The following is a 16,790-nucleotide window of genomic DNA, read 5'->3' as shown; positions in this document are numbered from 1 at the left end:
GAATATGTGATGAGAGGGAACATGTTGCCCCCTGGCCACTGCCACACGAAAGCAATAGCTGCAAGGATTTCACGCGGGCTCTGGGCCATATGGTATGTAGGCTTAATGTAGGATTTTAGCATTTTTTAGACTCCTACTTTCCTGTCAAATTGGTTGAAATTAGCCATTGAGATTCCTCTCTAAAAACTTTGGAAACAACACTGTGATTGTATAATCTTTTGCCACTGAAAACCAGATTAAAAAGTAAACAAAAAATAACATAAAAGCTATATTTCTGGTCTTCAGAAAGGCAAGAAGGAGAAGTTGTAGGAGATGCTTTCACAAACAGGGATATTTACTGGAAGCTGGAGCTTTAATAAATGTAAGCTTAGCATTACAGAAATGAGCATATATTACAGCATACAAGCTTACTGCTATGAAGGTTTAAAATAGAGTTCAGAAGCTAAGCCAGTTTAAGCCACAGAGTAGTATTCCATTATCCTTTCAGAGAATAGTAGAGAGTATATATGGCTGACATACAGAAACATAATCTTATTTGCTATTTAGCTATTTCTAGAAACCTGATATTATGCTAGGATGTCTGCAAATAATACAAATGCTGTTTTGCGAATGAAACAATACATCAAGTAAAATAATACAGTATTGAGGTCTATAGCTGATGAAATGCTTCTAGCCTCCAGATAGTCATGTTAGAAATGAATTTATTTTAAATGTATTATGACTACATCTATTCAAGATATTTATGCTTTATTGATACTCAGTCTGGAGAGGATATAAAACTGTGAATTGGGACTGTAGACAAAGTTGAATGAGTGTAGACAGGTGTGGGGGGGTGTTTGTTTTAAACAGGACACAGTTCCTTACCCACTGATGCAAACAGCACATGCTTGGCATTTTATTTAATTGAAAAAGTTTCATCGTGTAGCAATTAACTTAACAATATTGTCTATTCATCTGTGCCAGTGTTTTGAATTATTTTAATGGTCCTTCAGTTGTCTACCAAAATGCCTTCCCATCCTGTCCTGCATAAAAAGGTGAATTTCAACTTCACAGATTTCTCATCAATAAAATCCAAAACCTAATTCTAAAGTCAAGCTTGTTTTGGCTTTAACAGAAGTTCTGTAATATGCCCTAGTACTTCGCATTTCTCACGGTGAAGGGAGGTAATCAAGTATCAACCCATTCAGACTACAAAAATTTATGTACTATCTGTACACTAACCTTCTGGCCTCTACTGGAACACGCATAGGCACAACAAGTCTAAAGCTATGAACAGGAATAATTTCTGGAGCATGCTATGGCATTATACAATCATTTAAGACCAACTTGGCTACTGGAGATTTTTCCGTTAATGTACAATGTGTAACATGTACAGAGCGTGAGCACCTGTTGCAGGCAGCTTATAGATGCCAGGGATAAAAATACTTTCCTTTGAAGATAGTTTGGCCAAATGGAAAAAAAAAACCCCCACCAAACAAACAAAAAAACCTCAAACAAAAAAAAAAACAAAACCACCCCAATACCAAACACAGAGACGTACATCAGCAAGAGGGTTACAGCGACAGCACAGAGCAATTGACGTCCAGGATATTATTCCCTATTGCTGATGCTCAGAAGAAAAAAGGTCCTGCAGTGGGAAGGAAAGGGGGCAGCTAGTTTAATGATGCCAGTGAAGACTGTGTGACAACTAGACTTCTACAGACCAAAGTAGCAGACCTGACTTGGCTTCTGTGGAGCATCCCAGAGAGTGTTTGAGGGGAACTAGTCCCCATGGCTCCTAAGAGTATTGACAGTGGAAGAAGGGCTGGGAGAGATCTGGAAGTGAGATTTAGGAGTTAGACTAAAGCTTGGGGTCTAAAGTGCAGAGCTGTATGCCCTGGAGTGTTCCTAGCACTATCCCCTGGGCTACAGACAGACAGCACAGTGGAATAACTGGTGTAGGGAAGGGTTCAGGTTTATTTTGAGAGGGAGAACTTTTGGACTGAATAGACCATATTCAGGGCACAGTGAACCCTGAAAGGATAGTGATAGAAAAAAAAAAATCTCCAAGGAAAAACAAACAAGAAATACGGTGGAAAGAAATGGTCTCTTGCTCTCTCTGCACATACCCAAATAAAGAAACATTCAACAATATTTTGATTGCTAGACATCACCTTACACAAAGGTATGTCTAGGAATCACACACAGTCAATCAGAATTCCTATTAAGACTGAAGATGAATAGAGAGTGGAAGGGACTCCAAGCTGATGAATCATGAACTACAAGCAAGGTAAAAAAAGAGAGAAAGAAAAAACCAAAAAAGGCAGTTAGGTAGAATCATCCAAATTTACCCAAAAGATAGTTATTCTTATGTCAAGCAAAGGCACATAGAAGAATAAATGCTATTCTAACATCTTAATTTATTGACCATGTCATTTACTACAAAGCATTCATCATTACTATCAGAGTCAAATAAGATCTTTTTCACCATGTGAAATGATTAAATACAGTTTGACTTTGGAACAGTAAACACATGTGTAAATTTCTTTTAAGCTAAACTACAAGAAAATTAAACTCAATTAAATTCAGAATTAAACAAGTGAGTTTCACACTCTCCATGTAGCAAATAAATAAATAAATAAATAGAATCAATAAAGACAACACTAGAACTGTATAACTAGCAACGGTTACTTCAGGTACACAAAGTTTAATAATCACCTTCTAAGCATATTCTTGGTCCACACACAGTGAGAGGACAAATATGCTGTGGGATCGTCAATAACTCAGATTCAATTTTTACACGTGGTAAAAAGTGACAAGATGGATAGCAATATGCCATCCATTCTCATCAGTCACACTTAGTCCTCAGACCTCTATTATCCACAAATCCTGCTATACAATCAAAGAGAAAGAACTACTGAATTATTTATTAAAACTGACACCATCAATTATGCTCCCATGTAAAAAGTCACTAAGCAGCCATTTAAAGAATTATAGTGCACATTTTGGTAACTTTTGACCAGGTTAACAACCGCTCTGCTTTGGGAGAGGATGGAAGCTCTTCTCAGACATTCCACATCTGAGAAGCGAAACTTGCAAAAGAATCATTTTCTGCTACTGCAAAGCGAAGTCTGGTATTTCTGGCCAACAAAAGCTGGAAGTGTGATACCAGCACTCTTCCCCACCCCACCTTCCCCTCATATCACCTTTTGACATAATCTGAAAAGTTGACCGAGGCATACCTAAAGTGACAGCCTTGGAATATTCTTTCCACATTGCAAGGCCAGCAACAGTGACCATCATCAATGCCAACAGTCCCAAATAATGAAACAAGGTATGGGTGATATTTCTCAGCAGCCAGCTGGGCTCACACACCAAACTTCTGATCTCTTGCTACAAGCCAGGCACATAGTTCCCTCTTCCTTTTCAGCACATGGTGTCCTTTTTAATTCACACACAATTTTCATAACATTTCTATCAACTTTTAACAACATTGTTATTAAGTTCATGTTTTAAGAAACATTAATAACTATATTATTTCTGCGTAGCAATGTGAAAATACTAATACAACACTGTATTCAGAAGAGTGGGTTACGTTCCCAAAACATCCTGTCTAGACAATTATGCAAAACCACGGCCCACCGAGGTATTTCCCAGCATCACCTAGTGGCCCTTGCTCTGAGTAAATACAGCCCAATCACAGCTATAAAAGTTACTCTTTCAACAGCACCCAGCAGTAAGGGGGAAACCTTTAAGTAATCTAGTAGACAAATGAGATATAACCCCCCCATATATAAAACCTCAGCATAGAAAGGTGCCCAGATTCACGTGGTTTCTGTTCGTCATGGTGGTGTATAACACAAAGACTGTGCCTATAATAGTAAATTAAACATTCCAGGACTGTCTGCTGGCACTAAGGGCAGCTGGCACAGAACAGCCTGCGTCCGTACTCCCTTACCCTTCAAAGTATGCAACTGCCGGATGGGAATGTCTTTCAGCCTTCTTTCTCCCTAGCCATGCTCAGGATTTGTTCAGGACAATACTGGTTGATGCTGTCCAAAGCCTTGCCAGATTATTCTAATAACTAAGTAATATAGACAACTGAGTTTTGTAGTTCAAGAACACACTCTAGTATTGTTCATTTTACCCATATAGACCTAAGTCTAGATCGCGCGCATCCCCTTTGTTACAAGAAGCAGCAGAGCAGAACATAAATAAATAGAGGTAACAGAAAGGGCTAGGATAAACCATGAAACAACACAAGGAATGGACATCATGTTACCTAAGACATTAAATAGCTAGTTTTACAAGTACTTAGGAAGAAAGAACAGAAGCTATTAGAATAAGAAAGATGCTTTCAGCTTCAGGTACCCAAGATACGTTTTTTTGTCTGATTGTCACTGGTATTTTAAGGAATTACCATTACAAGAAGTATTTTTCCCAAATTCTGCTGCAGACAATTTACAGTCTAAATTCACCTACAATTCAGTGGTTGATCTAAATATAAATTCTTGCCAAGTTCATAGAAGCCAGTGAAGTTTCAATTAATACACTCACACTTTTCCCCCTACTTCGACATTTAGCCAGATTACTTGGTGAACATAATTCCTTTTAGTTTCTGTGGTATGAAAAGGCCACTGCTATGTCACATGCTCTATTCCTGGCATTTTTAATGATGAACAGGTTCACTAACCACAAGGTCTAAACAGAGTTCTTGCTTAAACATGACTACAATATGAATGTTTATACAAGAACAAATTGGCAGCAAAGGTATTCTTGTTAAATTTATCCTCTGGATCAGTTACTTCACATTGGATGGCAATTTAAAAGCTATTTTCAAAAGCTTTTTCTGGAATCTTTACTTTTTACATGAGGAATCGTGTGGCTCTTTAGTCAGGGTTAACTCAGGTAAAGATCTCTTTTAAGCAGTACTTGGACTGTCAGCAACAGGACATCCCTCTCCCAGTGTTACCCTTATCTAAAATAAAGTTGAAGTTACTCTGTCTGCTCTCCATTAAACTGTAATTAAATAATAAAATTTCAACTTCAATAATAAAATTACTGGGAGCATGACAATCAAGTGAGTCACAAGCATTAACTGTTAAACCTTGAAAATCAGAGAACCAAAGCTTTGCAGTAACAAGAATGGACCAAATTGTCCACAAATGAAATCCAAGTGGTTTATAAAGTTAATGGACTGCAAGGAACAACTGTTTTTTTGTTTTTATTTGGCTAAATTGAAGAAAGGGAAAAAAAAAAACAAACACCAAAATGATGCAAAAACTGCATTCCAGATTGATCAATATACCTAGCCTTAATGTGCAGCCCTTCAAAGGGATTCCTTAAAAGATTTGGGTTTGTTTGGTTTTTTTAAAACAAAAAGTGCTGAAACAGAAGAAACATTGTTTTTAAAAAAATACATGGCCATCATTTTTTAAACTTTCTTCTTAAACTTTGTAAACTTTTAAATAAATTTCACCCCAAATTATATTAATCTGAAACAGTCTTTCAGTCTCTCATGAGAGCCCACCTAGAGTATTGTGTTCAGCTCTGGGGCCCCCAACATACGAAGGGCATGGACCTGTTGGAGCGATTCCAGAGGAGGGCCACAAAGATGATCAGAGGGCTGGAGCACCTCTCCTATGAGGACAGGCTGAGAGAGTTGCAGTGGTTCAGCCGGGTGAAGAGAAGGCTCTGGGGAGACCTTACAGCAGCCTGCCAGCACCTGAAGGGGGGCTACAAGAAAGTTGGAGAGGGACTTTTTACAAGGGCATGTAGTGATAGGACAAGGGGTAATGGCTTTAAGATGAAGGAGGGTAGATTTATATTAGAGATTAGGAAGAAATTCTTCACCGTAAGGGTGGTGAGGCACTTGAACAAGTTGCCCAGAGAAGTTGTGGATGCCCTCTCCCTGGAAGTGTTCAAAGCCAATTTGGACAGGGCTTTGAGCAACCTGGTCTAGTGGAAAACGTCCCTGCCCATGGCAGTGGGTTTGGAACTAGATGATCTTTAAGGTCCCTTCCAACCTAAACCGTTCTATGATTCCGTGCTTCTATGAAACAAATGTACGTGTATTTGTCAAACAAAAAATCATTGCGTAACTGTATCTTTTTTAACATAGTCTGTATGCGAAATTAATGTCTCCCAACCTTTCAGGCGGTGAATCTCTTCCTATAAAATCAGTAGTGTTCCACACATCCCTCAGATCATTTCTTCTTCCCTATCTCTGGTGAAAGACGCTTCTATTTTCCATCTCAGGAATGACCCTCCTGCCTCTTAAGAATCATCTTCAGAAACTAAGTGGCACATGACATGACTCTGTACATGTCCAGACTTTTTATTTGCTTATTCAATGCCAGTTCTTCATCTAACCTACAAGATCCTCCATGTCTCATCAGCAAGGCCTTTTTTGCTGATTGAATACCACTGTCAGGCAATTAAAGTTTAACCGTATCATTTACTCCTTTTTTTTGCTGAGCTATTTAGTTACTGCTTTTAGAAGCAAATAAAAGGACTAGAATGTTTACTGTTCTGATACAAAATAACATTTTGAGTAATATGGGTGGGGTTTTTTTTAAACAGCTTACTACCATTCTGGCATGCCAGGGAAAGACTGCTAGGGCAGGCAAGGTTCCTCCGTCATGCAGACCAGGAGCCGCACCACTGCTGGTAGCAGGGGGTTGACAATTCTGCAGGATGGTGCTGAGGTTAGTCGTTGATTGATCTCTTCCTGTATCTGGGGTTAGATGTGTCTGAATATATGAAATGGGTCACATGTTTAAAAGGGATTTCAGCTGCACAGATTTAGAAAGCCTTAAGGAGCTGGCTGGCTCTTGGTTTTTGATTCAAAAGGAAATGCAATAAATGCAAAGGAATCCAGTAACTGTCAAGTGTGGAAAAAAAAATAATTGTTCAGGATAAAGAACAGAGTTCTCCATGACTGTATACATACTTCACTGAAACAAGCACGTGAAAGCACTTAACAGCACTAAACTTTGCTGTTAGAAGACAAGTCGGCCAATTTCATTTATTAGAACTCTAAATAGAAAATTGTACAATCCAGGTGAGTAAAGTAGTTGCACGTTGCTCAAACAAAATAGTTCTGCAAAATTTTCAATCAAAATTTAATTAGCGAGTTTAAATGTCAGGCCAAAAATTAACAGTCAATTCAAAAAGGGCAAAAGTTTCGCACATCCATTCCATGGCTTCTCTAAGTTCATCCTTCAGTTTCAGTCAGTTATCTACAAACACAAGCTATACTCCGCTCTAACAAGAAACACTGTACATGATTTCTTAAGGTACAACAAAATCGAAATTTGCAATGAACATGTTTATATACAAAATAAAGCTAAACTCACAGAATGTGAGCCAACCACCACACAAAGTCTGGTTTTAAACCACATCTGCCCTCATTGTTTCAGTCAAATAAAAGTATATAAACTGACCCTTAGGTTTTTTAATGACCTGTCAACTCAAAAACGCTGGAATATTCATGCTTTTCAACAAGAAAAAAAATAATTACATTGTAATTATCACAGAATCCCAGAACGGCTGAGGTTGGAAGGCACCTCTGGAGGTCATCTGGTCCAAGCCCCCTGCTCAAGCAGGGCCATCTACAGCAGGTTGCCCAGGACCATGTCCAGATGGCTTTTGAATATTTCCAAGGATGGAGACTCCACAACCTCCCTGGGCAACCTGTGCCAGTGCTCATTCACCCTCACAGTGAAAAAGTGTTTCCTGATGTTCAGATGGAGCCTCCTGTGTTTCAGTTCGTGCCCATTGCCTCTTGTCCTGTCACTGGGCGCCACTGAAAAGAGCCTGGCTCCATCTTCTTTACACCCTCCAGGTATTTATACACTTCAATGAGATCCCCCTGAGCCTTCTCTACAAAATTTCATTTTAACGGAAACTGTACAGCAGATGCCGTCAAAAATTATGTTGTACAACATGTTGACCTTGCCTCCAAAAAGTATCTTTTGTGTTAAAATAAGGCTCCTGTCAAATAAAATCATCAAAACAGTAAAATTTGTAAAGGTGAATAAGTTAACTACAGTTAGTTGACATTTCTCCAACACTTTACTTAGTTCCTGGACTTCATTTTTTCTTCAGGAAGAAAGAAGCAAAATGCACACCCAGCTGAAGATTTGTCTATGCATAAACTTGCACTGTTCAACAAAAACACATGATTTAAGACTATTTTTAGCTAAACCTGTCAAAAAGCTGCAGGAACACTTAGAAACAAGGTTTACATTGATTCAGTTTAAAAATCAATAGACATAATATAACCCTAAATAAGACAGAAACTAAAGAATTCAAAAATCTGTCTGGACACTTTTTAATTAAAATTAGTTTAAAACTAATTCAACCAATTCATCAGCTTTCGTAGCCTGCCTATTTAGACAAAGCTGATGATTCAAGTCACTGTATCAAGGGGATCAAAGAACACATAGCAGAAGCTGGAAGAAAACAGCATAAGGCTTGCAAGCCAATTGTTTTGCTAAAGGGTGAGTGAAACGGTGAGCAAAATGAATCTGCAAACTCAACAGAAATTTTAGGACTGAATGGCATTTACTCTTGAAAAACGGACACTAATATATTGTCTCTCCACAGATAAGCAGCAAATTTACTTTCTTCTATCCACTATACAAGCATTCTATATTTGATACTGAATTCTCAAGAGAATGACCACTTTCCAGGACTGAGATGAAGCCAGGAAGAATTCATGGTGGAATACTATCTTCAAAGTTGCCATAGAAGGACACAGAATGATATCTGAAATAGTTAAGGACAATGAAAATTCTGAAAGTGAAATATAAGAAGCTTTATATTTATTCAACTGACCAAGCAACAGCACAGTTTTATGAATCAAATATGTTTGGATTCTTGTGTAAACTCAGTAACAGTTTTGCGTTTTGTTTTTTTCTTCCTGGCTATGCTTTGGGTTTTGGTTTTTTGTGTTAAAGCTTGCTTCCAACAAATTCAGCAAAATAGATTGAAAAGCAGTAACAACAACTATTATGCAATTGAATCTTTTCTCCATTACTTGTCACACTGCACTGCTATTTCCGATTCCGTTTCTTCATTTCAATCAATACACAGTCAGAAAGGATGCTCATTTTGTAGCCTTTGTAATTGCTACAATATAAATCCTGAAGTTGCTTATCTATCTCTGATAAACATTTTAGTGTTTAAAAGTAACTGTCTTCTTGCCAGATATTTTTCACCTTTTCATATTTGCATAAATTAAGCTCTAATTGGTTTGGTTGTTTGTACAACATGTAGCATTTGCTACACTTCTACAACACATCCATTTATCCAAGAAAAAAACCCCACTTTCATTTATTTCTTCTTAGTAACTCAGTGTAAATGGCTACTAAAATTAGACATTATCAGTGCCCCTTATGATAAGAAAAATGAAAGCATATGCTGAAGTATTCATATAAAAGCTAAACTGCTTCTGTGGTTGGACAGTCTCACATCACTGTGGTACTTACTAATCATCTCTGCGTGTTTTCTCTTTGAAACATTGTGCTATTGCTGAGCTATAACAAACAAACCATGTATGGCTGATTATGCTACTGCACTAACAATTACAAGTTGGCCCTTTTCCATTTTGTTTGTTAAAATCTTCATTAGTCATGTGGAAAGCTACTAAGCCATACAGAATCCAAAAATGTTACAAAAACGTATGGAAGTGTTTAGGAGTGAAAACAATTCATTTAAGTATTTATGTTTCTTAGCCACAGGACTACAATGCACATTAAATAACAGAATTAAATTAACAAGTAAGTGGTCTCTTACCAGTAAGTAATGAACTGTCCTCCTACAAAAGTAATAATATGCAAACACCTTAGCCAGAAATTTATGGATAGTCATGGCAAAAATTATTCCCTTTACATAAACCACTAAGGTAAGTTTATTTTACCTTTACTTCTTGAAATCTTCAAAGTAACTATTCTACCATTTTACTGTGCTTTGTGCAAGTTTTAGACATATTTACAACATAGTCTGTCTAGCAGAGTTACATCAATTATTAGTTTCATCCAAAATTGCATCAAATTAACATTCTAAATAATAAAAAAACCCCAAACAAACAGAACTCACTTCACTGAAATATTAGCAGCAAACAAATCACTAAACATAAAACCAGACGTTTTCACATGAATAACGAAAAAGTCAGTTTGGCAGTGTGGAAAAGAACAGCAGTACAAGTATCAAGATACAGCTACTGCTGCACCAGAATAAATTAAAAATTCTCAAGGCTAAGAGACCCCTGCAGCTAATAATTTTTAAACAGCACAGGAAACACATTAAAGAAAAAAAATCCTCCAGGGGGGCAGCAGGTGGAACACAGAGCATGCATTTTATTCAATTAAAATATTTCAAAAAGAGGGAAAGCTACACAGTAAAATCTTAATTTTGAAGACCCTAAAGTGAAAGGGGTTATGTAAACTGAACAAAGCTGGTCCCAAATTTTGGGACAGTCTTGCGGCTCTCTGGGATACAAGACTACACTGTTGCATACAGCTCCCGTAAAATGTTGTGCAGCTACCAAGAATACAAAAAACCCCAACCTGCTAATTTATAGTAATATTTGCATGTTTCTGCATTATTTCTCTGGCCACTGGGCTGCTTACAATTCCCCAAGTCTAGAGGGGAAAAATGAAAGTTTTCTTTAGAATCAATGTGAGATACGTGGAGCATGGAGTAACCCTAAAAACTTACAAGGCATAGTACAAATTGTAAACCTCTCAGATTCGTCAGTAAGGTCAGGTCATAGTGCATAACGAGTCATATATAAGGTAACAGTACAACAGCTAAAAGCAACCACAGACATAAAAGAATTAGGATGTGTTGACAAGAGGAACTCAAGTTTAAAGTATTTCCCCACAGCCCACACTAGGGGAAACCCACTCCTTTTAAGTTCTGTAAATACTCAGCATGTTTTTACTGCAGCGTCCATTAGCGATATTCATACACAGTGATGACCTCATTCTCTAGCACAGTGAATGAACGTGAGAGAAAAAAATTAAAAATTTTGGTTGTGTACTTATCAGCATTTGGGCTCATTTAAATACTACTTGAATAACAATGATCTTTCTCAGCTGAGCAGAGCATCAGGTTGGCAGACTGTGCTTCACTTCTTCTCAAAGTGACAATTAACCTTGATATCAGTCTGCAAAGTGCTCTGTACTGGCAGCAGAATAAAATTATCATTATCATATAAATCAAAGATTCTACTGAAACCAAGATAGCTGTCATCCCTCAGCTATTCGTACTCAGTAAGGAGCAAAGCAGGTTGTTGCAGAACATCTTAAAAATACGTCATCCTACAGCCACCACATTGCGGGCTTTTGAGGTTGTATTTGTGGCTACCTGAAAATGTATGCCAAACATATATGCCAAAACACTCACAGTTAATATACATTATTAATTAAATATCTCTCAGGGAGGTTTGTAATGCAGGAGGTCATTACACTTGAATCATGAATTTGATTCTGATTCACACTACAGTAATTCCAGACTCAAATGGGATTTTTGAGTTGATTATGTGATGCCTGTCAGCTAGACAGTTTCCCATCCCAACGATACTTGTGATGACCTGATCTTATTCTTTGAAGACTACAGTTCACAAATTAAGAACAAAGCAAAAAAAAACCCCTATCATTCAGTTAATGCTGGATGAAAATTCAAATAGTCCTCTTGCATTGATGCCTAATCGCTGTGTTGATAGACTGTTGAGGAACATACTCAGACAACCAGGATTATAGGAGTTGTGCCCACAACAGCCCATTGAAATGCCACTTTAAGTAGATCCTTCTTCCCTTCTAGGCAGCCCAGACATGGAGGGAAGGAAGAAAATTGAGTCATCTTTTCTAAAGACTTCCCACCTTCAAACGTACAATGACTGTGAAAATGTTTACTGCCATTTTTGGTATGACACTTCATTTTTGTAATGTGCACGCTCTGTGTCAAAGTGTTTTACTGTTCTTGCTGCTACCAACAGGACATTGCTGTGCGTAAGACATGGCAGTGAAGCAAGCCCTCGTTTAGAAATATTTTTATAGACTGACAGGTCTTCCTTTATCTGTAACAGAACACAAGTAAGACAAACAGCTAATTATGGGGGTCCACACTGGGTGTTGGGGTTTCCCCCCCCGCTACAGCTAGCTATTTTCTCTGAGCCAAACTACGGCAAATCTTATACAAGTACCTCAGGAAAGGGAGAGGCAAGACAAAGAACCTGCTCTTTGTACCCTAGGCACAAAGTAACTCCAGAGGATTGCTTTTGGCAGGCAACGTGGCAGATTGTATGCAGGAGATACAAGAAGCCATGGTGTGTTTCTGACCCTGCCAGCAAAATCAGTCCTCCAGGATGGGAGAAGTGCAGTGCCAAAAAGTGTACTCCCACAAAATATTTTGAATGAGCAAGCCCAACTGTCTCCTAGGATGCCTGCTGCAGAAAAATGATCTGACTCCAATATAACATGGACCAAGGCTAACGCTTATCCAGCAATCAAAAGCCAGACACTCCTCCATAAAAGGTCCAGTCAAGAACACCCTTCTTTTCAAGCTATCCAACAAAATCAGAAATAATGGGAACGGTCCATTTTCATGCTAGAGACTCAGTCAAAATTCCTGTGCAACGTTCAAACCCAGTTAACTCCAGCCAACAGTTTAACCCAAAACACTTAGCAAATCCCATCCACTGTTACTTTATGTTACTGCAAAAGCCAGCACTGCATTACCGTAGCAGTTCTGAAACTAGTTCTCCTGTGAACCCACCCTGGCTGCAAGCCCCAGATTTGAAAGTTTTTTTTTCCCCCAGTTTGCAACCCTAGTCTAAAAGCCACAGGTATGAGCTTAGCAATCAATTATTTATATCAAGGAGTCAGAAATGGCATGCTAGGCAGACATCTAATTTTTCAATCATAAACTTCTCTGAAAATTAAATGTGTTACTCACATTCCATCCATCCTCTTTTGAAGGGTTATAACATGGCAAATTTTATAGGTAATACATGTATTTATCCTGTTTAGGCTACCTAAAATACCAAATAGTGAGAGCGTACAGCATTTTCAAATTCTCTGGATCACATCTATGGTAAAATGGCCTTACACTTGACACCATATATTTATTCTAAGCATATTGTAATCACTTCAAAAAAAAAAAAAAAAGAGATCTATTTAGCTCAGAAGTATGAAGTCCTAAACACTGCCTTCTTATGTCTAAACAGACTAATCATAAATTAGTGTAACAAAACACTTGTCATTTTAGAAGTAGAACACCTTAAAATGTAAAATAAATCCAATTTGTTACTACAGGTTTATATGCATTACCCATATAATTATGATTGATGCAGAAGATACTGCACTGGCGTCATAGAAAGAAAAGAGTTTCCTTTGGCAATTTTAAAGTTATAATAAGGAGGAGAGTAATCTCTATTAGATTTATGATATATATTTTCAGTGGTGATTACTGTCAATACCTCCCAAACAAAAGTTAAATCAAACATCAGCTAGTCATGTAGAAATAAAAAAAGCCCTCCTCCCCCAAAAACCAACCTATACTAAAAATGAGGCACTTATTTTGAAGGAATGAAATTATTCACTATTTCTCCACTGAACAACAATATTATTTTCTGATACAGAAATTCCATTATGAAGAGTCACTGCTGAATTTTATACAAAAAGACTACAGCCAGACAATACAGAACAAAATGCTTTTAAAAGAAGTTCTACATTTCATAAAGGCTATACTAAGCTCCAAATTTCATAAAAGTTATAGTAAGTTTTAAATAAAATAAAAAAACCCACCCAAACCAGAAGAAACATTGAGAAATTTAAGCTTTAAGTTGTCAGCTGTGTCAAGTGTTACTCAAAGAGTAATTGCTGTAACTGTGTACCACTTATTTTTCAAACATAACTCAGTCTCCTAAATTAAGCGCAAACCCTTATATTTCAATCTTAGCTACAGAGTCACCATCTTGGCCTCTACAATATCTCCAACATTAAAAGGCTAGAAGTGTCAAGAAAGCATATTATCACTCACCTATAGCCTTCTCTAGGTACAGTATACATCTCAAGTTAATAAAGGCCACATAAATATGGCTTTTGTGCAGAGCAGACAGTAAATTATGTATTTAATTACATATTTCTCCCTAAAAAACAGAAACAGTTGGCTCTCTGCTATTTTTGTTAACATTAATCACAGGAAACTTCAGATTCTGGCATAAATTTGACTAGCATATAAAAGGTAATATTTAAAATACATAATGCCTTACCACACAAACACGAGCTGCCATATGTGAGGCACTGCTAAGCATGGTTTCCATTAAGCTGATACACAGTAACTGGCTTCTTTCCAAGCAACATGGAAGTGTTTAAAAAACCCTGTTTAATCCAATTCTACAGCTTTGAAACAAAAATAAATTAAAGTGCTGCAAGAACTGTTAAAATGAAAAATTAAAGGCATGTAAATAAGTGGAAAAAAAATTGTTGGAGAAAATGAAAACAAAGATTAATTCAAGTAGATATCTTAATTGTAATTAGCAACATTTGGCATGTGTTACAATCTGATTCAAAGCTGCAGCCAATTAGATACCCCAAAAAGCTTGTAACAAAGCTGCAAATGTGTAACTACAGCATAAATAAGTTTTATTGCACACCAAGAAAACAGCATCAAGATCAATTTCATAGTTTGTTTCCGAAATGCTGTAAAGCATGCTCTGTTACTAGTTCATGACTTTTTGGTCTTAAACTGAAGCTTTTCTGCCAGGAGATTTTAGAAAATAATTTCATTAAATTCAGACTATTAATTATAAATCTGTACACATTCTGTGTATACCAAGAATAAAAGATAAATTACAGCATTGCCTTAGACTGTCATGCCTATGTAAAAACAAAACACAACCAGCAACAACAGCAAAAAGCCAAAACAAAAAAAAAACCACAAAAGAATCAAGTGCCTAAGTTAACAGATGTTAAAAAGCTGTAGAATTCTGGTATTGGAACTGAGAAAGATTGATTTTTTTAAATAGATTTCCAATGAGAAAGGAAAACACTATTTTTTCTTTGGAAGGAATAAGAAGTACACGATGGCATTCAGGAAATAACATTAATTTCTCAGATGCTTTTTTAAAGTTTTCTGAAAAAGGAAATAATTTTTAAGTATTACATAGAAGATCAGAGTTCAAATTCAAATGTGGGTACACCGAAGACAACAGCATTAGGCACTTCTGAGATTGTGCCATTTATTTAAAGAAACAAATACTTTATTATCAGTAATGCTGTCAGTCCCAACCAACAGACAAAATACCTTCCATTTCCCCCATTTATTCAATAATGAGCAATTTACTAAAGGGTAATGAGTTGCTAATAAAAGCATGTTTCTTACATGATTATCATGAAATGGCAGTGACTGCTTGTTCAGTGCAATAGTACCTGCTACAGTCACGCTTTCAAATAACTTTGCTGTATCAAATTTCTGTAAAGAAATTGATCCTTACATAGTTTTTATACAAGACATTAGACTACATTTAGAAAAAAAATAGGAAAAAACCCCATAGAAATAGCTAACTAAATTTTAAAGCTACACATTTAGATATTTCTTTGCAAAGTCTCCTAACAATGATGCAGAGTCTCAGCCAACGTGGTTTTGTTTCCCTTGCTGGCAAGCAATGACTGTTTATTTATCACACTTATTTCAGCGTTTGGTGGGGGGAGAGGTTTTTTTGGTGTTTTACAAGGGCTGTATTGAGGAGAATACCAAAACATGCATATACAATACCAGTTTTATGTTATAAACCAAATTCAGGCTCACAGGGGAAGAAACCAAACAACTTTGTTTAGCTATGTAGGAGAGGGCAAAAGAAATGTGTACGGAAGGTAGCCTGAAAAATTCTGGAGCAGAAAGCATTGGGGACTGCCCTTGTACTTTCTAGGAGACTGACTTACAAAGACCAGCTGCAACTCTATAGGAAACCACTGGAAGAAAATCTCTCTGTTCAGAATCCCCCACGCTAAAAGCATCAGTGTTTCTTTTTACCCTTGTTACAGTCCTCCACTCCACCTTCCCCACACTTGCAATTTAAACCAGAGCTTTACTAACCTTGTACACTAAGCACATTGCAAATATCAGGGATCCCTTCCATGTCCGTCACAGGCTCCTTTTTGGGCACTTTTCTGCCCTTTCCTGCTTTGAGGAATGTGTGATCGTCACAACCCCTCCTTATGCCCCAATCTCCACTCATTTCCTTGCTTCAGCTGTCCCACAGGATGCACTCTGGCATCCCTCGACCTTCCAAATCTGCACTCACACAGTGCTCACTGAACTACTCTTATTCTTCTCTGCTACTACTTTTCTTTTCCTCCTGGGAGAGAAGCTGTCATCATTTGAAAACTGGGAGAACTGGCAGAAATCATGTGGAGGTATTGTTATACTGGGAGGTATTAATGGGTGTTGTCAGTCAGTTCCTTACTTCATCATCAGTGAGTGAAGTTGCCAGCCTTGGCAAGCAGCCAGTGGCAGGCTCCCTTTACTGCCCTTTTCCCCCCCCTCCCATGAAAGTTCACTTCATGGAAGTTGCTAAGGTTTCTAGCCACCAATGCCCACAATACATCCTGAAGCTTTTGAGTGCTGCATCTAATTGATACTAAAATCACCCCACGACCGCAAGCAGAAATGGAATCAAGCAGATATTCAGAATTCATTTTATTCAATGAAAAAAAAAAAGCTCAGTGCTGTCTAGTAATTTTTCATATCAAACATACATTTTCAAAGATACCAGATCACTAGAGAAACATCAGCTA

At 37.4% G+C, this 16,790-nt stretch overlaps 1 protein-coding gene across 1 annotated transcript in view; it reads right to left on the bottom strand.

The window, feature by feature from the left end:
• Nucleotides 1-16,790, bottom strand: part of LOC104252652 (ubiquitin-conjugating enzyme E2 E2) — a 219,792-nt gene that overhangs the window by 184,105 nt on the left and 18,897 nt on the right. The window lies entirely within an intron of this gene.

Source organism: Gavia stellata, chromosome 6 (genome assembly GCF_030936135.1).
Source record: "Gavia stellata isolate bGavSte3 chromosome 6, bGavSte3.hap2, whole genome shotgun sequence".
Taxonomy (NCBI): Eukaryota; Metazoa; Chordata; class Aves; order Gaviiformes; family Gaviidae; genus Gavia; species Gavia stellata.
The sequence above is the reverse complement of the archived record's forward strand: the minus strand, read 5'-3'. Positions and strand labels throughout refer to the sequence as shown.